We start from the raw sequence: 23,679 nt of genomic DNA, 5'->3' as shown, positions 1-23,679 counted from the left end.
CTTGCATTCTATGCAATCACATTTGCAATTACATCAACCCCAATGACATCTTTTCTAGCAGCGTACTAGCTACTCATTTCATCAAACACAACATCTCTACTTACCCTCAACTCACGTGTAGTAGGGTTATAGCATCTATATCCCTTTTTTTCAAGGGAATATCCAATAAACACACATTTTTCTACCTTTGGATCTAGCTTCATACGCAACTCATCTAGCACAGGCACATAGGCAATGCATCCAAAAACTTTCAAGTGAGACAAATCAGGTTTCTTGCCACACTGGATTTCTCCTCTAGCGGCATTACATCATGTATGAGTGTAGTAGGAGTCCTGTTCATGATATAAATTATTGTAGACATAGCTTCAAGGGCCAATAGCTATGCGGCATATTCTTCTTAGTCTCATCAATGCTCGTTCTATCCCTGCAATGTGCCTATTTTCCCACTCAGCAACTCTATTTTTCTACGAAGTGTATCTACATGTAAACTGCCTCTGAATGCCATTCTTCCATAAAAATAAGAGAACTCATTGGAGAAGTACTCTCCCCTTCCATCGAACTTTAGGCACTTTGCATGCTTTCCAGTTTGCTTTTCAACCATCACTCTAAAATTCTAAAAATGAGTGAAAACTTCACTCTTCTCCTTCATGAAATACACCCACACTTTCCTCGTGTGATCATGAATGGTTACATAATACCTGCAGCCAGACAGTTTTTGCAGGACCCTACACATCTAGTACATTCCTACTCACATTTTTGTCATGTGGAAATACATGCTTTGTCTTTTTTCTAAATTGACATAATCATATACTTTCTACATACCATCAACCTTAAACTCAGGCAGCCCTATCACAATTTCATTAGTCTGCATAGACTTCATTCTTTACACATTTACATGCCTAATTCTCTTATGCCAAATGTCTATATCTACAACAACTCTTGAACCCTGTGCAAACATTGTAGCTTTCACTTCAGGCATATTTACATCTAGTGTAAACATTTTGCCTACTCTATTACCTTTTACAACTAAACTTGTCTTTAAGGTCTTTGACGTAACAACCATCATGGTTAAAGCGCACCTGCAAAACCTACTCAATCATCTAGCCAATGGAAACCAGATTCTTTGTAATATTTGGAACGTGAAGTATATCTGCAAGATACTTCACCTTACCATCTTGCATAGACAATGGCACATTTCCAGCATGGGATTTGTATGAGTAGTATTATCCCATGTTTCAACAAAACCTTGCTTTTCAGGATTTTTTATATCCTTTAACCACTTGCCACCATGATTGGTCATGTGATTTGAAGCATCTGAATCCACATACCATACATCATCATTGCATGTGGATACATCATTTTCTGACACAACATTAAGCACATGTGGCATAACAAACAACCTTTCATTGTCCTCATTACTTTGGCTAGAGGATGCATAATTATTTTGCTGCACTTTTCCACTTCTCATGTCATTTTGCTTCTTATAACAATCTACATGCACATGCCCAGATTTGCCACAGTAAAAACAGCCTCATGTATCATTTTGCTGTCTTTGCCAATTTCCACAACCTCTGTAACTCCCCTTGTCTCTAAACTGGCCTCTTCCACCTATGTGTTGTTGTTGTGATTCATGGTACTGTTGTTAGTTACCATAATTTTGATTACATGTTCGGCTAGCCACCACATTGGCCACGGCCTCAATCTCTACCTTGTCCTCTACCAGAAGTTGTGTAGAAGGCCTCTTGCTCCAAACTGCCTTTGTTTTATGAAGATAGGTCTTCACCCAAACTCTTTGCTTCAATGATCTACATAAACACCAAATCTGTAAAGTCGGGAATGTTCTCTCGAGTGTCTGAATAGACATCTTAAATGCCTTGTATTGTGGCCCGAGGCCACGTAGACATACTTCCACCATATTATCATCATCAATAGAAACACCAATAGATCTAAGGAATTCCATAATTCCCTTGATCTTCAAGGCATAATCATTCACATACATGTTTTGCTTCTCCATAGTATGAAGCTCATTCTTCAAATTTCATGCCTTAGTATTAGTTTCATACAACTTTACCAAGGTGGCACATGCCTCTTTGGGTGACTTGGCATCCTGTATATGCCTAATCATGGTGTCTTGTATACTAATAGAAAGCCAATACATGACTGTCCTTGCTCCTTGATTCCAATCCTTATATTCTATAGAAAGCCAATACATGACTGTCCTTGCTCCTTGATTCCAATCCTTATATTATTTTACATCTATAGCAATTGGGATTAATCTCTAGTTCCTCCTCATGTTCCCCTTCATTGTAGTCCCAATAGCCTTTTCCCATCAGGAAATTTGTTAATCTAAACCTCCAAGCATGGAAGTTGTTCTTGTCAAGCTTCTCTGCAACAATCTAGTTGATTCCATCATTTGATATCTTGTTTATAACACAAGCTCACCAAAAATAGCACTCTTGTTTGACCTGCATTGTTTGACCTGCATAAACTATTGTATTCTCTACATAGCGGTACTATACTACACCTAAACTCTGTCTACACAACCAAATGCCCTTCTTGCAGTTTCAAAAATAGAATTCTATAGAGAATCAAAACTTACCCTCAGTGCACGCGAACGCCTACGCATTGGAAAACGGAGGTCAAGACGTGCCCGAAACATGCTTTTGGTCCCAACTATAACGTCCAAAGGATAATATAGTTTCCCTACGGCTTCACTCCTATGAAGATAGCTCCTCAATTGGAGTTCGTTTGCCAGTGCCTCTCCCGAAGAGCTCCCGACACAAGGGTGTAGTAGCCAACATAAAAAGGGAAGAGTAGGTGAAGCTCTTACCCTCGTACCACTTCCTGTGCTTCTCTTGCTTGCTGCTCATCTTCTTAGCATGAAACATGCTCTAATACCATGAAAAGATGTAGGAGGAAGAGAGCTTGAGCTTTTGCAAACACACACACTCACACAAACCCTAGAAGAGAACACACAAGATGAGAGGCTCAAAACTTATTCTTCTTCTTCACAAAAAAAAGGTTTTACCAAAGAGAGAAGAGAAATATAACATAAGTACTAAAGTACTATGTACATGCAGTCTATAATGTGAACATGCTAAGTGAGTGAGCTAGCAAGATAAGTATGCCATAACTTAGTGGTGGACTAGCTGGTGTAGTCCAGTTGTAGAATCACTGGCAAAGATCTATCATATCAGCATCCTACCAAACACGCCAGTGATGTAAGTGGTGGAAACGGTCACCCAAGCATATCATAAGTGTTAGCTCGTGTTGTTGAGAGACCAGAGACCAGCCTCCCAGTATGAATTAATCTCTACTATGTGCCATGGAAGAGATCATCAAGGTAGCCAATGTCAATGTCATACATGCACACATGGCATCTTTCCCATCACACCAACTCAAGAGAGATCTAGAAAAGGTGGAAGAAATGTACATATCCTAATGTGTAAGCCCCTAATGCACATTGAGGGGCTGAAAACAAATTGGGCACTCATCGCCTAATGTAGAATATACAAGGCCTATATAGTCGCAATGCTAGAATTTCAAAAGAAGGCCGTGTATATAGAGTAAGATAAGGATCACTGAGAACTTCTTTACTACGAGAGATCTATGAGGTCTATTGGAAGAAGTGTATATAGAGTAAGATAAGGATCACTGGGAACTTCTCTACTATGAGAGATCTACAAGGTCTATTGGAGGAAGTGCTCGGCTTTATGCTCTATGATACACCATCTCGTAACCTCCTCATAGGGCCTCTATCTCCACATATGTGCTCTCACCTGCTTCATCTCCACTCTTATATGCTCCATTACTAGAATCTCTACACTTCCTTCGATATTGTTAGATCCATAGTATGTATATGTGTTGTTTATGTGACATGAATAAGATATATAGAAAAAATACACAAGATAATAAACATATATGTAAGTAAGTAAATCAAAGATAGATACCAACTTGAGTTATTTTAGGTGCTATTTGCAAAAATAGCCACACCAGGTGCTGGATGCTCTATGTGGTAAGCCACACATCGATACCCCAACTTGAGATCTAAGGGCCTCAACACTAGAAAGTGGCATAGAGGTTGGGTCTACCTCAATAACTCAAGGGGTGGTTCGTGGCCTACCTTGCTAACCTAAGAGACCCTTGCCCACACCACCATACCAAGATGGTTGATAGTGTAGTCCACCTCCTATCCCAATATAAATTCTATTTATAAAAACTTTACAAGGTATAATGGAATGTCGCAAAGGTGCGGCATCACGTCCCATAAGCAATGACATATCAACTATAGATAACTGCTACATATCAATTATATATAAACTCTGTGTTAACAACTAAAGGGGTGGTTTGTGGCCTACCTTTCTGACCTAAGAGACCCCTATCCCCACACCACCACCAAGCTGGGCGATAGTGTAATCCACCTCCAATCCCAATATAAATAACTACTTTACAAAGTATAAGGGAATGTGGCAATGGTGTAGCATCCTATCCCATAAGCAATGACATATCGATTATATAGATAATTGCTACATACATATAAATAATTTGCAAAGTATGAGGAATGTAGCCATGTTGTAGTATTATCCTCTCACATAAGTTGTTACATATCGACGTGTAAATACCCCCTACCTGTAGGGCGGGGGAATCCTTTTAATAGGCGGATAAGTCTCGTGTTATTTTCCGATTGACGACACCTTGATCTCGTAGAAATACGAGGTTACGAGCAAACGGAGGGACCTAACTCTATCTCGTAGGGGAAGCATAGTCATCCTAAAGGAAATTCTAATCCCCAGCACGGAATGTGCGTGGAGATGGAACAAGACCCACACTTGGTTCAAGGAAGCCAACGCCTTTTTCCCCCCGTATTTCATGAGGCACGGCCGCTGGCTCGGTCCCCTAAAACAAGTCTTGTTCGGGACTCTACTATTCCCTAAGTATCGTAAGTTACGACTAGTAGAAAGCTACCCGACTGATCGGGTCCACCCATCCTTAGAATGGTACCGTTAGGGCATCCATTCTCCCACTTTCCACACACTCACCCGTTCAATTATTTTTTAATTAAGTCCTACCACACTGTGAAACACTTAAAAACAAATTCCTTTGTTAATTAATTACACTTGATTCCTTAAAAGAAATCTTCCTTGGCACAACATTGAAATCAACAAACATACTTACAGTGAAAAATATTTACAGACCCTGGAACCGGGCCGATATTCCAATCCAAACTTCCATGTCCAAACCATAACCATAACCATAACCACAATCCAATCACAACCACAACCACAACCACAACCACACCGATGATCTAGAATTCGATCTTCCAGCCTCAACCAGCTGGGTAAACCTCACGGACCGTCTCCCCTCGTCGTCAGCCAGTCGATGAGGGCCAAGCCGTCCTGTCACCCCCTCAGGTACTGCCGCTTGTACCAAACCCTCTCGCCCTTCGGAGGGGACGTCTCCTCATGAGGTGGGGGTTAAGTCACCGCACTAGCCTGGACCCACAGAACTAGGCAGCATATTTACATCACCCTGGTGGTGAAATCCAATTCCCAGTGGCATAGGAGGGGATTGCCCTGGGTGGGCCGACTCCCGGCCGCCTCGCTATATCCTCCGCCCAGCTACACAGGCAAGCACGGAGTTAGCTAAGGGGGAGAGAAGCTGTACCTGCATGTTAGCAATAAACCAGTAGTATATCCAATAAAAAGAGACATAGCCTTTATTCAATGAATTCACACATTAACAAAAAGCATCGTTTTGGAAAGACAATGATTCAAAAGCAAGATTATTTTCTTATAACTTTACTTAAGAGTAACCATAAGGTACTTTAGGCCATCTATACTAGGGGTTTAACCTTGGTTCCTTTCCTATTATTTCGAATCTTTGCATTAAGCTTCATAAGAGAGAATTTTACTTAAACTTGTTAAATGACCAACCTGGTTATCGTTTTCGTGCCTATTCGCTTCAAGAGGGGCGAAGTCGATTGTTGCAGGGACACGATTCGCTTCATTCCCTCCTTGGGCAGCGCGTGGTTCTTCATTTCGGCGGCATTTCGGCGCCATAGGAGCACTAGAGTTTTAAGAGGATAGAGAGAGAACGGGGTGAATATAAGAGGTTGGGAACTTGGAGAGAAAAGAGAGAATTCTACTGGTTCAAACGGATTCGAAAACGGAGTCCGTTTGGGGTAGGAAAAGCTTGTTGGGGTTATGGGTAGGAAAGACCTCTTAGCCTAAGTTTAAGTCGCCGCATATGGGGGGGGATTGAGAGGTGTCCTTAACTTGGCGAGCTCTTGAGAAGAGTGTACGCCTAGGGAGGCCTAGGGAGGCCTAGGGAGGCCTAGGGAAGGCCTAGGGAGGCCTAGGGAGGCCTAGGGAAGAGTGCATGGTTAGGGAGGCCTAGGGAAGAGTAAGGCAAGGGTTGGAGGACAAGCACACTTTAAGTCTATTCACACGGGGGGGAGAAGAGTGTAGGACATGTCCTAGAGCTTGAGGGAGGGCTTGCGCCTAGGGCCTTGCTGGGGGCTTTCTCGGAGAAGGGGGCTAGGAGGGTCCTTTTATAGGTGCTGGAGGGTGGACGTCCGGGTGCGGGAAGGCGACACCTGGGTGGTGTAGGTGTCCGGGAGAGAGTGTGGGTGCGAGACACCTGGGGGTGGAGGTGTCTCGAAGAGAGAGAAAGTGTGACACATGGGGGTGGAGGTGTCCCCAAGAGAGAGAGAGAGCGCGACACCTGTGGATAGAGGGTTCTGGGAGGAGGGGGTACGTGTAGGGGTGTGCTGGAGGGTGCGTCTAGGTTGTGTACACACTTGGGTGTCCCGGGTGGATTGTTGGTCGTTTCACGGGCGGCACCCGTGGGTGGGGCCCACGCCGGCCTCCCGCCGTCGTCCCGGGGGGGTCAAAAATTTTTTTTTGACGAAAATGTCCGGCCTTGCCCCGTGACCATGGGGGCGTGTTCCGTTCGTTGATTAGATGCCTGGATAGTTACTATTTTAGGTCGAAAGTTCGTAGCTTAAAGGCTTAAAAGCTTAATTAAACCCATTCCGGGTACCCGTTTTTAGTTCAGAAAAAACCATTTCAAGCGTAAAATTACGTGTAGATTCCAAATTTGGATTCAAAATTATAAATTTCTAAGCAAAAATGGCTCATTTTCCAAAAATAGAAGTTTTTTGATCGTAAAAATGACAAACTAAGTTATATTTTTCAACTCTGAAGCAAGTACATTGTTATTTACAATGGGTATGTTATATTTTTCAACTCTGAAGCAAGTACATTGTTATTTACAATGGGTATGTTATATTTTTCAACTCTGAAGCAAGTACATTGTTATTTACAAGTACATTGTTATTTTTCAACTCTGAAGCAAGTACATTGTTCTTTACAATGGGTATGTTACATCCTTCCCTACTAAAAGAACTCGAGATGTCCGCATCTCGGCACGAACTCTGGGTAATTCTTTTGGAGGGTTGACTCTTCCTCCCAAGTGGCATCCTCCTCAGGGTAATCTTTCCATTCCACTAAATGTTCCCTAAGGATTCTATTACGAAGCACTCTTTCTCTAGAGTCGATGATTCTATTAGGTCTCATTTCAAGGACTTCCTGAGTTGGCATTACAACTTGTTCATCATCAGGAACATGATCAGGATGAGGCACATATGGCTTTAGTAAGCTTACATGGAATACATCACGGATTTTGAGGTGGGTCGGGAGGCGAAGTTTGTAGGCATGTTTTCCCAAACATTTGATGACTTCATAAGGCCCACAATACCTTGGACTCAGCTTCCTAAATTTTCCAAGAAATAAAGAACTTCTCTTTGGCCGCACTCGAAGAAAAACTTTGTCTCCTTGCTGGAAAATTCTTTCAGATCTTTTGGTATCAGCATAATGCTTCTGTCGATCCTGGGCGGCTTTAATATCCTTACGAATAGCTTTGGTTTGTTCTTCCATTTCTTCAAGCATCATCCTAGAGGCTTCAACCTTTAGTGTGGGGTCCGAGAAATTTAAGGGAGACAAACATTTGGCCATAAAGAGCTTTGAATGGTGACATCCCTATGCTTTGGTGATAGGATGTATTGTAAAAGAATTCCACTAGAGGGAGATACTGAATCCACTTCTTTGGTTCACGCCCACAATAGGCTCTCAGGATGTCTTCTATAACCTGATTAACTCTCTCAGTTTGACCATCTGTTTTTGGGTGTGGTAAGCTATACTGAAACAAAGTTGTGTTCCAATAGCCTGGAATAATGATGTCCAGAACTTTGAAGTGAAGTCAGAGTCCCGGTCACACTGACTATTCTTTTTGGCAATCCATGAAGCCTAAAGATTTCCTTGATGAAAAGGTGGGCAATATCAGAAGATTTAAATGTCTTCTTTACTGGGATAATATGGGTCACTTTGGTAAGCATATCCACAACTACTAAAATAGAATCATATCCTCCCTGTGTTGTGGGAAGACTTGTGATAAAATCTATACTGATACATTCCCACTTCATCTGAGGAATGTCCAGAGGTTGGAGTTTCCCGGGCATTTTGATTCTTTCAGCTTTAATCCTTTGACATGAAAGGCATTGTCTGATGTATTGAAGGATATCTCTCTTCATTCCAGGCCAAAAGTAACTTCTCCTTAAGGCATTCAAGGTTTTTGCATAACCTGGGTGTCCTGCTATACGGGGCTATCATGAGCTTCATACAAGATCATCTTCTTCAGTGCAAGATCTTTGGGAATACATAACCTATGCATGAAGTAGAGGCATTCATCATTGAGGGTGTATCCCTTGATCAATACATTTTCCTTTTCTGTGGTGGGTGCCTCCTTGTGAACTAGGCTTACTAGCTTTTGGTAATTAGGGTCATGAGGTGAAACCTGCTTTACCTTCTCTAGGATGGGGTTATTTGGCATAGAGATTGCACTTAGGAAGGATTTGCGCGACTGAGGGCATCTGCTACAACATTATCCTTTCTAGGATGAAATTTGATATCAAAATCAAACTCTTGCAGAATCTCAATCCACCTCCTTTGCCTCATGTTGAGATTGGGCTGGGTGAAGATCCACTTTAAACTCTGGTGGTCAGTTTACAAGCAGAAACTTACGGCCTAGGAGATAGTGTCTCCATAACTTGAAACAATGAACAATTGCAAGGAGTTCCAAATCATGGGTGGCATAATTGACTTCATAGGGTTTAAGCTTACGAGAAGTGTAAGCCATAGGCCTTCCTTCTTGAATTAAGACACCACCAAGTGCAAGGCCACTAGCATCAGTGATAACCTCAAACTGTTTGGTGAAGTCAGGGAGCTTCAGAACTGGTGCTGAGGTGAGGATAGTCTTAAGTTGGCTAAAACTGATTTGGTGGATTGGTAACCATACTATCTTACATTCCTTCTTGAGGAGATTAGTTAAGGGTGCGGCTATCTTAGCATAATCCTTGATGAAGATCCTATACCATCCTGTGATGCCTAGAAACCCACAGATTTCTTTGACTGTCCTAGGGGGTGGCCATTCCAATATATCCTTGACTTTGGCAGGGTCTACTGAGATGCCCTCTGAGGAGACAATGAACCCTAGATATTCAATTTGGGAAGTGAAGAAGGTACATTTGCTTTTCTTGGCATAGAGCTTATGTTCGCGTAGTATTTGCAATACTTTGCGTACATGCTCCTCATGTTCCTCTTTTGACTGAGAATAGACCAAGATGTCATCAAAGAAGACAAGGACAAATTCATCCAAGTAGGGTCGGAAGATATCCTGCATCAGGCGGTTGAAGGTGGCAGGAGCATTGGTTAATCCGAATGGCATGACTGTAAATTCATAGTGGCCATAGCGGGTATTGAAAGCGGTTTTGGAGATATCTGATTCCTTGATCCTAATTTGATAGTAGCCAGACCTTAAATCCATCTTGGAGAAAACTTTGGATCCATAAAGTCTGTCAAGAAGTTCGTCGATGCGAGGAATGGGGCATTTGTTTTTGACAGTGACCTTGTTTAGGCCTCGGTAGTCAATACAAAGACGAAGCGTGCCATCCTTCTTTCTCTGGAAAAGAACAGGCGCTCCCCATGGGGAATTACTAGGGCGAATGAATCCTTGCTCAATGAGCTACCTAAGTTGTTCCTTGAGCTCTATGGATTCAGGAAGAGACATTTTGTAAGGTCTCCTTGAAACTGATTTAGCCCCAGGGATTAACTCAATCCCATGATCTACTTCTCGAGATGGGGGTAGTTTTGTAAGTTCCTATGGAAAGATATCTGTGAAAACTCCTGGAGCCAAGAGGGTTCTAAATCTAGGTTGCTTTCTTCTACCTTGTTGAGTTTGACAAGGAAGATCTATTGGCCCTTGCGCACTCCCTTAAGAAGGTGATTAGCTTTGACCAAATGAAATTTGGGTTTACCTGTTTTTCCCTGGGCTGATACTACCTGTCCTTGACTATTCTTAAAGGTGATGCTTCCTTCAGCACAGTGAATGTCAGCATTGTTTGCAATTAACCAGTCCATACCAAGGATTCCATCATAAATCCCTAATGGTAAGCTTCTGAAATACCCATGGGTTGATTCACCACCCAATTCAAATTCAAGATCTCCCACACAATGTCGGGATACTTCTTCTTTTCCACTAGCTAACTCAACAATCATTGCTTGGGCTGGTTTTAATTCCTCTGAGAAGGCACCCCCTTGGGTTAGACTCAGGATAGACTCTCCTCTTTGCTTGACCACTCTTTACTTCTTTAGCCAGAGGTTTGGCTCGGGTAAGAGCATCTTGCAAGGTAGTTGGCCTCATTGCTTCAAGGCGAGAATCCAAAGATTCATTCAGCCCTTGGAAAAATCGGGCCACTTGTTGAGTGATCGACATAGGTGGAGCATATTTGCCAAGTGTGACAAATTTTGAGTAGTATTCCTCCAAGGTTAAGCTAAGCTGCTTGAGGCTGAAGAACTCATTTATCTTAATAGATTCATGAGATGGGGGAAGATAACGGTCCTTCACAGCTTGCTTAATGTCACTCCAGGTTTGGGTATCTTCAGTGACGCCCTTATCTTGGCACCATTTCTTCCACCAAAGTTTGGCATCCCCGGTAAGACGGAATCTGGCAAGCATGGATTGATTCCTAATTCCTGTACCAGCAGCCGAAAAGTAATCGTCCATGGCTTCTATCCAAACTTCTGCATCCCTTTCAATCTTTGAACCTGTCCCATTAAATGAGGGGGGTTGCATTTGTTTGAGGAGAAGCTTCTTCTCCTGTATATCTGTATATAATACATTGGGAGCAAGAAGTTGACGATCCTAGTTATCAATATGAAGCTAAATTTAGAATCATGTCACTTAGGCGGTTTAATACACATAAGACAATGAGTGTGAAAATCAAAACCTTTTATTCCAAGCTTTAATATTTACAAGTGAACCAAGCCATTTACAAAGATTGGACTAAATCCAATCTTATTTATTTACATGGTAGTCCTCTAGGGAACCTAATAAAGATTTGCGGTGGTAGCATTGAAAAAGTAGGGGGGTTCTCCCGTGGTTTCAAGAACTCGATAAGTCTCTGGTAGGGGAGGTAAACCACGTCTAGAAAGACGGGTAACGGCTACTCTATCAAGGGATACAACTTGAGTCACACTATCATAAACCCATTGATTCTGCAACATGCGATTCCCATCGATAGTGACATAGGTGTTACGAGGAGTGCCAATAAACCAGAACAGGCGAACTATCCGCAACATCTCGGCATATCGGATCCGCCTCAAGTCGTTGGTGAGATTGCCGATGTGCTCAGTTCGAATGATGAAATAGGTAGATCGACGATGCCAATGCTCAGCTCTGTTCCATCCCTTCGATGCGAGTGTAATGAGGAAGGGTTAGCTTGTCTACAATGTGCATCATAGTGTCACGGAACTCAAACATCTCGGCATATCGAACTATCCGCCTCAAGTCGTTGGTGAGATTGCCGATGTGCTCAGTTCGAATGATGAAATAGGTAGATCGACGATGCCAATGCTCAGCTCTGTTCCATCCCCTTTCGATGCGAGTGTAATGAGGAAGGGTTAGCTTGTCTACAATGTGCATCATAGTGTCACGGAACTCAAATTCGGAAGAGCGACAAGCAGTCATGAACATGCATTGGAATACCAGGAAAGCGAGAATAGGGATCCATCTCGTCCTCCTGCATCTAGCCGTAACTAGATTAGTTTAACAAGAATTCCTAGAGCAACAAGAGAATACAATATGAAATCTCCCAAGTCTAAACCTGCTCTGATACCACGTGTAAAGACCCCCTACCCGAGGGAATCCTTTTGATAGGCAGTTAAGTCTTGTGTTATTTTCTGATTGGACGACACCTCGATCTCGTAGAAATACGAGGTTACGAGCAAACGGAGGGACCTAACTCTATCTCGTAGGGGAAGCATAGTCATCCTAAAGGAAATTCTAATCCCCAGTACGGAATGTGCGTGGAGATGGAACAAGACCCACACTTGGTTCAAGGAAGCCAATGCCTTTCCCCCCCCGTATTTCATGAGGCACGGCCGCTGGCTCGGTCCCCTAAAAGAAGTCTTGTTTGGGACTCTACTATTCCATAAGTATCATAAGTTACGACTAGTAGAAACCTACCCGACTTATCGGGTCCACCCATCCTTAGAATGGTACCGTCAGGGCATCCATTCTCCCACTTTCCACACACTCACCCGTTCAATTGTTTTTTAATTAAGTCCTACCACACTGTGAAACACTTAAAAACAAATTCCTTTGTTAATTAATTACACTTGATTCCTTAAAAGAAATCTTCCTTAGCACAACATTGAAATCAACAAACATACTTACAGTGAAAAATATTTACAAAGACCCTGGAATCGGGCCGATATTCCAATCCAAACTTCCATGTCCAAACCATAACCACAATCCAATCACAACCACAACCACAACCACAACCACAACCACACCGATGATCTAGAATTCGATCTTCCAGCCTTAACCAGCTGGGTAAACCTCACGGACCGTCTCCCCTCGTCGTCAGCCAGCCGATGAGGGCCAAGCCGTCCTCTCACCCCCTCACGTAGTGCCGCGTGTACCAAACCCTCTCGCCCTTCGGAGGGGACGTCTCCTCATGAGGTGGGGGTTAAGTCATCGCACTAGCCTGGACCCACAGAACTAGGCAGCATATATACATCACCCTGGTGGTGAAATCCAATTCCCAGTGGCAAAGGAGGGGATTGCCTTGGGCCAACTCCCGGCCTCGCTATATCCTCCGCCCGGCTACACAGGCAAGCACGGAGTTAGCTAAGGGGGGGAGAAGCTGTACCTGCATGTTAGCAATAAACCAGTAGTATATCCAATAAAAAGAGACATAGCCTTTATTCAATGAATTCACACATTAACAAAAAGCATCGTTTTGGAAAGACAATGATTCAAAAGCAAGATTATTTTCTTATAACTTTACTTAAGAGTAACCATAAGGTACTTTAGGCCATCTATACTAGGGGTTTAACCTTGGTTCCTTTCCTATTATTTCGAATCTTTGCATTAAGCTTCATAAGAGAGAATTTTACTTAAACTTGTTAAATGACCAACCTGGTTATCGTTTTCGTGCCTATTCGCTTCAAGAGGGGCGAAGTCGATTGCAGGGACGCGATTCGCTTCATTCCCTCCTTGGGCAGTGCGTGGTTCTTCATCTCGGCGGCGTTTCGGTGCCATAGGAGCACTAGAGTTTTAAGAGGATAGAGAGAGAACGGGGTGAATATAAGAGGTTGGGAACTTGGAGAGAAAAGAGAGAATTCTACTGGTTCAAACGGATTTGAAAACGGAGTCTGTTTGGGGTAGGAAAAGCTTGTTGGGCTTATGGGTAGGAAAGACCTCTTAGCCTAAGTTTAAGTCGCCACATATGGGGGGGGGGAATTGAGAGGTGTCCTTAACTTGGAGAGCTCTTGAGAAGAGTGTACGCCTAGGGAGGCCTAGGGAAGAGTGCATGGTTAGGGAGGCCTAGGGAAGAGTAAGGCAAGGGTTGGAGGACAAGCACACTTTAAGTCTATTCACACGGGGGGGAGAAGAGTGTAGGACATGTCCTAGAGCTTGAGGGAGGGCTTGCGCCTAGGGCCTTGCTGGGGGCTTTCTCGGAGAAGGGGGCTGGGAGGGTCCTTTTATAGGTGCTGGAGGGTGGACGTCCGGGTGCGGGAAGGCGACACCTGGGTGGTGTAGGTGTCCGGGAGAGAGTGTGGGCGCGAGACACCTGGGGGTGGAGGTGTCTCGAAGAGAGAGAAAGTGTGACACATGGGGGTGGAGGTGTCCCCAAGAGAGAGAGAGAGCGCGACACCTGTGGATAGAGGGTTCTGGGAGGAGGGGGTACGTGTAGGGGTGTGCTAGGTCGTGTACACACTTGGGTGTCCCGGGTGGATTGTTGGTCGTTTCACGGGTGGCACCCGTGGTGGGGCCCACGCCGGCCTCCCGCCGTCGTCCCGGGGGGGTCAAAATTTTTTTTTGACGAAAATGTCCGGCCTTGCCCCGTGACCATGGGGGCGTGTTCCGTTCGTTGATTAGATGCCTGGATAGTTACTATTTTAGGTCGGAAGTTCGCAGCTTAAAGGCTTAAAAGCTTAATTAAACCCATTCCGGGTACCCGTTTTTAGTTCAGAAAAAACTATTTTAAGCGTAAAATTACGCGTAGATTCCAAATTTGGATTCAAAATTACAAATTTCTAAGCAAAAATGGCTCATTTTTCAAAATAGAAGTTTTCTGATCGTAAAAATGACAAACTAAGTTATATTTTTCAACTCTGAAGCAAGTACATTGTTATTTACAATGGGTATGTTATATTTTTCAACTCTGAAGCAAGTACATTGTTATTTACAATGGGTATGTTATATTTTTCAACTCTGAAGCAAGTACATTGTTATTTACAATGGGATGTTATATTTTTTAACTTTGAAGCAAGTACATTGTTATTTACAAGTACATTGTTATTTTCAACTCTCAAGCAAGTACATTGTTATTTACAATGGGTATGTTACATGACTATAGATATTTGTGGTCGTATAGCTGGGTAGGAGAAGTTAAAAATAGGAAGTGGTTTCCCAACCACCACAAGATAGACTTCCTCACTGTCTAAATAGATCTTAAATGAAATCTCTAATGCTAGGGATCTTATTATGCTTACTGCTGCAAATGGTAGCGCTTTCACACTTTCAGATGCTTTGTATGTGCCAAGGATAAAGAAGAATCTATTGTCTGTCTCTGCGCTTGCTAGACTTGGACTTGTAGTCAAATTTATGGATGACAGATGTACTATTCATGATTTGACTTCTGGTGATACGATTATTGTATCTGGCACCTTGTTTCGTGGGCTGTATAGGCTCAATTCTTATGACAAGTGTGTGGAAGATTCAGCAAATGCAGTTTCTGATGAAAAGGCAGTTTCAGATGCAAAACTATAGCATGCTCGTTTTGGTCATCTGAACTTTGCTAGTTTGCTGCGTTTGCACAAATTTGATATGGTTGCTTCATTGCCCCCTCTTGAGGCACCATTGAAACATGTTTGTGAAGGCTGTATTTTGGGCAAAATGCAGCGTTCTGCGTTTCCAAAGGATGGTTCTGTGCGGGCCACTCGCAAATTGCAACTTGTACATAGTGATGTGTGTGGGCCTATGCAAACTCCGTCATTTGGTAAACACTTGTACTTCGTGACTTTCATTGATGATTACTCAAGGCATGCATGGGTATATCCACTGAAGGCAAAGTTCGAAGTGTTTTTGTGCTTCAAAAAGTTTTTGCTTAGGGTTGAAAATGTATCCAATTGTAATGTGGGCACCCTCCGTTCTGATCGAGGGGGGGAGTACATGTCTAAAGAGTTTGATGCATTTCTGGCTAGTCGTGGGATAAAACACCAATGTACAGTGCCGTATACCCCTCAGCAAAATGGTGTTGCTGAGAGAAAAAACAGGTCACTTATGGAGATGGCACGATGTATGGTCAAGAGCCAAGCTTTGCCACATGCATTTTGGCTTGAGGCTGTCATGTGTGCTGCATATGTACTCAACAGGTGTCCCACTAAGGCCTTGCAGTGTATTACTCCATACAAAGCTTGGCATGGCAGGAAGCCTTCTATTGGTCACTTGCGTGTCTTTGGTTGCTTGGCCTATGCTTTAGTGCCTATGCAACAACGCAGAAAATTGGATGATAAGGCTATCAAATGCATTTTTGTTGCTTACAGTGCTGAGAGCAAGGGTTACAGATTGTATCATCCGCAGTCAAAGCGTATCTTGATTAGTCGAGATGTTATTTTTGTGGAAGATGCTGTGCAGCCCTTGTTATCATGTACCAAAGAGATAGGTGTGAGCTCACGGGATGTATTTGATACATTGTTGCCTCTATTTACAGGTGGGAATTCAAATGTAAGTCCTAATGAGGCAAATATTCAGCCTATGTAGATTTCAAACGACATCATAGATTAGCCTATTTCTGATGCAGATTTACAAGATGTAATTTATGAGGATAGGGCTGAAAATGAGCAGGCTAGAGGTATGCCTAAATGGATGGTGCAAACCTTGCGTGATAGTAAAATTGATGCACCTATGCCTAGTCGTACTTGTTCAGGTTCTCAGCATGCCTCTTATGCATCAAATTGTTATGCTTTGGCTGTGTCTAGTATGTGTGAAGAGGAAGAACCTCTTTCATTTGATGAGGCACAAAAATCAAAAAATTGGTTTGCTGCAATGCAAAGTGAATATGATGCTATAATGAAGAATGGTACATGGTCTTTGTGTGATTTGCCTATTGGTAAAAAGGCCATTGGGTGTAAGTGGGTTTTTAAGTTGAAACGAAAGCCAGATGGCAGTGTTGATCGCTATAAGGCTAGGCTTGTTGCAAAGGGTTATGCTCAAGAAAAGGGCATTGATTTTGATGAGACCTTTGCTCCCACTTGTCGTATGACTACCATTCGTAGCATTTGTGCATTGGCAGCTCATAATGGTTGGAATGTACATCAGTTGGACATAAAGACTGCATTCTTGAATGGAGATTTTCATGAGGAGGTGTATGTATCGCAGCCTCGTGGTTTTGTTCAAAAAGGGCAGGAAAACAAAGTGTGCAGGTTGAAAAAGGCGTTATATGGTTTAAAGCAAGCTCCACGAGCTTGGTATGAAAAGATACATGCATATTTGACTGCACAAGGTTTTCAGAATAGTCCAACAGAAAGCACTTTGTATGCTAAACGTGTGGATGATGTACATCTAATCATTGCTCTCTATGTCGATGACATGCTGCTCACAGGACCAAATGAGAGTCATATTGCAGATTTTAAGGCTGATTTGAATGCCTCTTTTGAGATGACAGATTTGGGGCATTTGCATCATTATTTGGGGATACAATTTAAGCAGTGTGATGGAGGTATTGCTTTGTGTCAGACAAAGTATATTGAGACATTGTTGCGGAGATTTGGCCTTGAAGACTGCAAGCCTATTGCTACTCCAATGGAGACAGGTTTGAAGTTGAGTCTTCATGATGGTGGAGATCACTTTGATGTCACACTCTATCAGATAGCTATTGGTTGCCTCATTTATGTATGCATTACGAGGCCGGACATTCAGTTTGCAGTCTCACAGGTGAGCAGGTTTATGCATAGCCCAGGGTCTCAGCATTGGAAGGTAGTTAAACGCATCTTTCGCTACTTGAGTAGCACCATACATCTTGGGTTGTTTTATCCCAATAGGGGATTGTTGCCGCCAGATTTACATGCTTTTCGGACTCAGATTGGGCTGGTTGCTATGACACAAGAGTGTCCACAAGTGGTTTTTGTTTCATGCTCGGTAGCTCATGCATATCTTGGTTGAGCAAGAAGCAACCTACTGTGGCCACTTCTAGTTGTGAAGCTGAGTATAGGGCAGCTTTCACAGTTACTGTTGAGTGTGTGTGGCTCAGACGGCTTATGGGCTGACTTGGGTGTTGGACAGGAGTCTGCCACCTCTATCTTCACTGACAGTCAGAGTGCATTGGCAGTTGCGAGAAACCCAGTTTTTCATGCTCGCACAAAGCACATTGAGGTGCATTATCATTATGTTAGGGAGAGACTCTCAGCAGGAGAGATCAGCTTGACCTATGTGCCAACACAGGACAACCTCGCCGATCTTTTCACAAAGGTGCTTCCTCGTGAGAAGTTCGAAGCTTTCCGCAAAGCTTTGGGCTTGCTCCCCTTTATGAACTGATCTACTTCGGGCATGGAACTCCCCTATACATGAGTGCCAGCTCTCGTTCACACCATCACTCCCAGGGGGGATTTGTTGCCATATATATAGGCAGTGATGTGTGTGAACACACTTAGGACCGTCGGGGCACTTTTTCCCTCTTTAGGAGGTTTTTTCCCCCGGCTTGTATATACGCCCATCCCTCTAGGGCTAACTTATCTTTTGTACATTGACACAATCTAATACACTTTGTGTTGTGTGCATTCTTGCTTCTTCTTCTCCAAGCTTGGTGTGCTTTCGTGCAACCCTAATTCCAACAATTCTGATGCATTGGATGACAAACAATGTAATTTTACACATGATTAAAGCTATTTTTATCTTATAAACTATTGTTTCTCACAATTAGTGTACTCAACTTCATTATAAATGCATCAGAAATGATCTTAAGTGGCTGGGGGAGGAGTGCCAGAATGGTGCGAATTTTGAGCCTGCGCCGTTCGCTGCTGTAGAGCCTTGATTCGCACTATTATGGCATAGCTTTCCCAGTCTTCCAAGAGCAATTCTGATGCATTGGATGACAAACAATGTAATTTTACACATGATTAAAGTTGTTTTTATCTTATAAACTATTGTTTCTCACAATTAGTGTACTCAACTTAATTATAAATGCATCAGAAATGATCCTGAGTGGTTGGGGGAGTAGTGCCAGAACGGTGCGAATTTTGAGCCTGCACTGCTGCTGCAGAGCCTAAATTCGCACTGTTCTGGCATAGCTTCCCCAGTCCTCCAGGAGCAATTCTGATGCATTGGATGATAAACACTTTATTTTACACATGATTAAAGGTGTTTTTATCTTATAAACTACTGTTTCTCACAATTAGTGTGCTCAACTTCATCAGAAATGCATCAGAAATGCATCAGAAATGATCCTAAGTGGCTGGGGGAGCAGTGCCAGAACAGTGCGAATTTTGAGCTTGCACTGCCGTTGCAGAGCCTAAATTCACACTCTTCTGGCATAGCTTCCCCAGTCCTCCAAGAGCAATTCTGATGCATTGGATGACAAACAATGTAATTTTACACATTATTAAAGCTATTTTTATCTTATTAACTATTATTTCTCACAATTAGTGTACTTAACTTCATTAGATGCATCAAAAATGATCCTAAGTGGCTGGGGGAGCAGTGCCAGAATAGTGCAAATTTTGAGCCTGCACCGCCGCTGTAGCGCCTAAATTCGCACTGTTCTGGCATAGCTTTCCCAGTCCTCCAGGAGCAATTGTGATGCATTGGATGATAAACACTATATTTTTACACATGATTAAAGGTGTTTTTATCTTATAAACTACTATTTCTTACAATTAGTGTGCTCAACTTTATTAGAAATGCATTAGAAATGATCCTGAGTGGCTAGGGGAGAAGTGCCAGAATAGTGCAAATTTTGAGCCTACATCGCCGTTGTTTGCAGAGGCCAAATTCGCACTGTTCTGGCACAGCTTCTCAGTCCTCCAGGAGCATTTCTGATGCCTTGGTGTAAGATTCCTCCCCCACCCCCTTTTTGATGTCTAGTATCTTCCCCTGTAAATCCCTCTTCAGAAATATAAAGACCTTGTTTCTAACTGTTTTAGCCTAGAGAGAGAAAATTATTCTAGAGAGAGAATATTTAAATTATGAATATTTTTGGATAGAAAAATAACTCATCTTATTAAAATAAGTTCCCCTGAAACAGAAATTCAAAAATAATTTTTCAATGTGCAATTGGAATTAATTGGAAATGGGTATAAAGGACCTTAGTCTAAGGGTCTAGATTTTCAGAAATTTTTGGATTATGGTCCAATTAAGGTTCCTATGGACCAATACCATCAATCCATGTGTAGGGAGGAGATAAATCCAAATTATAAAAGAAGATACCCAAAAATGAGTAAATGCTCACATGAGATGAAGAGTTGAAAATGTACAAGGTTTATTAGTAAAAAACTATGAGCAATAAAATTTTGACACATATGTAAGGAAGGAGAGTTCTTTAAAGAAGGTGCATATTTCACATAAGATGAAGAGTTGAAAATGTACAAGGTTTATTAGTAAAAAACTATGAGCAATAAAATTTTGACACATATGTAAGGAAGGGGAGTTCTTTAAAGAAGGTGCATATTTCACATAAGATGAAGAGTTGAAAATGTACAAGGTTTATTAGTAAAAAAACTATGAGCAATAGAATTTTGACACATATGTAAGGAAGGGGAGTTCTTTAAAGGAGGTGCATATTTCACATGCTTGAATGAGTTTTAAACTCAAAAATAATGTGATATTTTTATCTCTCATATCTCTTGAACCAAACCAAATCAAAATGGAACCAAATCAAATCAAAAAGTAACCAAACTAGGTCCAAATCTAGTCCAAATTTAACCAAACTAACTTGGAAAATTCTAGAATCAGTTTGTTTGGTTAGGAGCTCAATTTTTCCTATAAATAGAAGCCTTCCCTTGTTGAAAAGGATATAGTGTCTTATGCTTTGTTACTCTACTCCACCTAAGCCAAGAACTGTGAATTCTTTAATAATTCACTAGTTTTTGACACTTTTCTCTTTCTTCAATCCCCATTGGTGGCTCCATCAACATACTAAACCAATTGATTGGTTGGGGGCCTCTACCGTGAACAAAGAATCAAGCAAATTGTAAGGTAAGTATAGTGAATTTTGATCTTTTCTATAATTTCTCAATGTTTCTCTCTTCTCAACCCCTCTCAAGCTTGAGAAGCTTAATTGGTATGGTTTTTGAAATGCTATTGAAGTTAATTAATTAATAATAGTAAAGAATTACATAAGATTCTATTTATATTTAATTCTAATGGTTTTTCTCTCTCTCACTTAAGAAATGGTCATACTCATGACCCTTTTCAATCCAAATGAAGCTTTTCATAAGGCTTTTCCTTAATCCAAGATTAAGCTATGCTTGAGGCCAAATTAATGGCTTTTTTCTATACTTTTAGTTTATGTTTATCGATGATTCAATCCATTATGGATTGATGATCCAATTAGAGACCATTCTAATTATTTCCTTAATGATAAACCTTATCCCTTAGAAAAAATTGAGACTTATCAGTCATAGTAGCGGAGCTATGGCAAACTTTTTATAGAAATTACGCATAAAATAATTTCATTCAAAGCATAAAAAGAGGACTTCCTACCATATTCTAGGAACTATCATCCTAGATTAATTAAAAGAATATTATTATACATGGAGATATGGATGTTTGCATGTAGATGTAGAGGTATGGATGTGAGTGTGAATGTGGAGGTGGATGTATACATGGAGATGTGGATGTATGCATATAGAAATAGATGTGTAGATGAGGATGTAAAGGGAGATGTGGATGGATGTATGTAGATGTAGATGTATAGATGTAGATGTGAATGGAGATGTGGATGTATACATGTAGATGTAGATGTATAGATGTAGATGTGGATGTGGAGGTGGATGGATGCATGTAGATGTAGATGTATAGATGTAGATGGGAATGGAGATATGGATGTATGCATGTAGATGTAGATGTATAGATGTAGATGTGAATGTAGATGTAGATGTATAGATGTAGATGTGAATGGAGGTGTGAATGTAGATGTAGATGTATAGATGTAGATGTGAATGGAGATGTGGATGAGATGGGAATGGAGATATGGATGTATGCATGTAGATGTAGATGTATAGATGTAGATGTGGATGTGGAGGTGGATGGATGCATGTAGATGTAGATGTATAGATGTAGATGTGAATGGAGATGTGGATGTATGCATGTAGATGTAGGTGTATAGATGTAGATGTGGATGTAGAGGTGGATGTATGCATGTAGATGTAGATGTATAGATGTGGATGTGAATGTGGAGGTGGATGTATGCATATAGATGTAGATGTATGGAGGTGAATGTGAATGTGGATGTGGATGTATGCATAGAGATGTAGACGTATGCATGTAGATGTGAATGTACGCATATAGATGTGGATGTATGGATGTGAATATACGATATGTGATGTGAGGGAATCTGAAGTGATGAGATGGAAAGGATGTGATGGGATGAGTATACATATAAATGGAATATGGAATAAGTAATGTAGATTGATGAGGGATAATGTGGAAAAATGAAAGTTAAAATAGAAATTTTATTGTAAAATGTTTGTAAATGCTCTTTATAAATGCTGTTTGTAAATGATTGTTTTATGTCAAGAATGCTGGGGAGAGCATTTTGACCGTCTTGTGATTAAGGTCGTGATGGTAAAGTTGCAACTGCTGACGGGGAGTCAATGAAGGACGTCTCGCGTAGCAAGGTCGGCCGAGGTCTTGACCAGCCTCGGTGCGATTAAAATGGTGAGCTTCCGGTACGGTGGATGAGGGGCCAAGGAAGCGGCCTATGAGTGAAGCGCTAGGTCACCTGCGAAGGATCCTAGAGGGTGCTGACCATACGGTGCTCGGGCTCTGGGTCGCCTAGGATACCCACGCGTGCGTCGAGGAAGATATTGGAACCGAGTTGGAGTTGTTTTCTGAAATCGGGCATGGATCTGGTTGATTGACCTTGCTGGTCTTTAATGGATGAGTCCATGGATCTTTATATGGATCTGTTGGTTGATCTTGCTGATCTTCAACGAGAGTCCATCTTGATAAGTGATTATATTGCCGAGTATTAAGGGCTAGGAACTATCGAAACGGCCCCTGAGCGTTCTAGTTGCCAATGATGCCATAGATACTCTGATGAAGGAATGATGGAAAATTAAGAATCAATTGGATAAATTGGAAGATTGTGATTAGTGATACTATGGTTTTATTAAAGGATTGTTTTAAACTGGTTGAATCTGTGAAAAAGGCAATTTCATATTGGGTGTGTGAGTGGTGTGACTAGTTTTATTTTGCATGAACATCCGGCTAGGGGACCTTGGAACTCTTTTCCTTGGTACCCGGGACAAAACCTAACCAAATTCTTAATTGGATCCCATCACTACAGTGGTTGGGCGGTTGGCTAACCCATGGGATTGGATGGGGTTAGGCTGGATTGATGGATCCGTAAATCGAGACTCAAACTTTTGTTTTTACGATAGATAAAATAAATCCCGGACAGTAACTGTTCTATGGATAGGAATCAACTTCTGTGCCTCTTGAATGGGAAAAAAAGCGTTGATCCCAATGATCCATGTGCAAGTTTCTTCCTTGATCTAACCAAGTATCTTATAGATGTAATTGGATCAGCTCGATCAGAAATGATCTTGACTACGTTAGAGTAAAAAGTTATCCTGGTGGAATCGCCCGTGCTTTCCGGTAAAAAGGAAGTTTTTTCGGGTTCGGTTTTGGAACAACCGACGGATTAGTCTCTTATCCGGATATCCGTGGGTGAGGCCCCGAATGTGGGACCCCTGTCCCACATGAGAAGTGCTACTTCCGCTGCTAGTATCCCGAATCTGTTGCTCGGTGGGAACAGGGATTCTACAGTTGGTATCAGAGCCAAACTGAAGGCTAATAAGGATAATTAAATTCTTATCCGAAATTGGTAATAAG

This window comes from Cibotium barometz, chromosome 62, assembly GCF_041138505.1.
Source record: "Cibotium barometz isolate CiBa-2024 chromosome 62, ASM4113850v1, whole genome shotgun sequence".
In the NCBI taxonomy this organism is placed as follows: domain Eukaryota; kingdom Viridiplantae; phylum Streptophyta; class Polypodiopsida; order Cyatheales; family Cibotiaceae; genus Cibotium; species Cibotium barometz.
The sequence above is the reverse complement of the archived record's forward strand: the minus strand, read 5'-3'. Positions refer to the sequence as shown.